The following is a 2,275-nucleotide window of genomic DNA, read 5'->3' on the forward strand; positions in this document are numbered from 1 at the left end:
GTTTCTAAAAAAGACCCAATTCCCCAACGTGTGCACTGGTTTCTATTCCCTTCCAGCTACTGTGACATGACATTCCTCTTTACAGCAAAATTGACCAACATCACCCCATTTCCCCCTCCCCAGTCCTTGGCAACCACCAGTCTGCTCTATACTTCTATACGTTTGACTATTTTAGATTCCAAATGTAAATGAGATCATGCAGTATTTGTCCTTCTGTGTCTGGCTTATATCACTTAGGATAATGTCCTCCAGGTTCATCCTTGTTGTAAATGGTAGAATCCCCTTCTTTTTAAAGATGAAATAATATTCCTGTGTGTGTGTACCAAATTTTCTTTATTCATTCATCGATGGACATTTAGGTTGTTCTGGAGAATATATTCTTACACAATGAACTCATGGAGATAATATCTTTTCCCCAAAGAATATTTCCAAAGAAGTGAACGTCAGTCAGGGTAGCAGAGCTGGGCTGTGTCAGAGCAGGATGTGGGGATCACTCTTTAGAAGGAGGATCACAAAGCATCCCACAGACCATTTAGTGTCAAAATAGTAATAATAATATAATAAAAGGACATTTATTACATTTTTACATTTGCTGGGCTTGCCTTTTGGTAGGTGTTACATGCAGAGGGGATGGGAAGGCTTTTAATTAAAATATATTCTGACCCCAGAATTTTCTCATTCACTAGACTTCAACACATATTTCAGGTCAAGTCAATATACCTCACTATCTGCTCTAAAGTGGGGCAGTCCAGAAAGAAAGAGGATATGTCTTGTAATACAGAAATAGAAACCCAAGAGCCCCTCAGTGGCGAGTAAAACTCAGAAAGATTGAAGATGCCCTAAGAACCTGAAGATGATCCCTCTTACCTGGAGATGACCAGCCCCAGAGTGAAACCTCCTTACCTCGGAGAGAGATGCAGGCATGTCCTTGAGGTTCAGCTGCATCAGATTTCCAATGATGGGAAGGGGAGTTGAGCCAGGGGGAAGCCTTCCCCCTCTGTGACTCTTCTTCCACTCACAGAAAAAAACCAGAAAGTGACACAAACCACAAGAGCAAGAGAAATAGGGATTTCCAGAAGCTCCATCTCAGCTACTCGACATTAGGAACTGTCTGGATTGCTTGTTAGAAAACCAAGTCTTGTGCAGGGGATGTGACCTGCCAGCCAAAGGTGGGTCTGAGTTCTTGGACTTGGGGAAAAAACGGGCATTGGTTTTGGCTTTATTTCCTTTGGTAAAGCTTAAGATTAAGAAGGATTCACATCTTTCCTGCCTCTCAATCACAAATCTGCAACTTTTGATTTTCTAAGCATCTCCATTACATGTACTTTTTCCTTTCATCACTAATGATTCATTAAATATAAAGCTGCATTTTATTTTTCATAACTTTCTGAAACTGTTCAAATAATTAAATTCACAAATTTGAAAAAAAAAAATCATGTAACCTGATTTGGAAAAACACAGCTCTCAGAGCAGTCTTCCTCAAACATCATTTTTATCATATCTCTCTCAGTTAAAAGTCTACTGTGTCCATCAACAACGTAATGGATAAACAAAATGTAGTATGTACATACAATAGAATTTGTTACCTTTGAAAAGGAACGAAATTCTAATATTTGCTACAACATGAATGAACCTTGAAAACATTACGGTAAGTGAATTAAGCCAGACACAAAAGTACAAATAAAGTACAATTCCACTTATATGAAGTACTCTAGGTAGTCAAAGTCATGGCTATGGAAAGTAGATGTTGCCAGGGGCTGGGAGGAAGAGGGAATGGGAAGTTAATGTTTAATGGGTACAGAGTTTCTGTTTGGGATGTTGAAAAAGTTCTGGAAATGGATAATGGTGGTGATTGCACAAAATTTTGAATATACTTAATGCCACTAAAGTGTACATTATAAATGGTTAAAATGGTAAATTTTATGTGTATTTTACAATAAAGGGAAAGTTCACTAAGTTGGTATTTGAAAAATGATATCTCATTTGTATTTGCATTTAAAATAGTTATTGCGGGCCGGCCCCGTGGCTTAGTGGTTAAGTGCGTGCGCTCTGCTGCCGGCGGCCCGGGTTCGGATCCCGGGTGCGCACCGAGGCACCACTCCTCCAGCCATGCTGAGGCCGCGTCCCACATACAGCAACTAGAAGGATGTGCAGCTATGACAGACAACTATGTACTGGGGCTTTGGGGAAAAATAAATAAATAAAATCTTTAAAATAGTTATTGCTCTTATTGATTTATTCTTTCAATAAATCTTACTACTAATAGTAATGTCTC

This window comes from Ceratotherium simum, chromosome 6 (assembly GCF_057802395.1).
Source record: "Ceratotherium simum simum isolate JZ-2026a chromosome 6, ASM5780239v1, whole genome shotgun sequence".
NCBI classification, from domain to species: domain Eukaryota; kingdom Metazoa; phylum Chordata; class Mammalia; order Perissodactyla; family Rhinocerotidae; genus Ceratotherium; species Ceratotherium simum.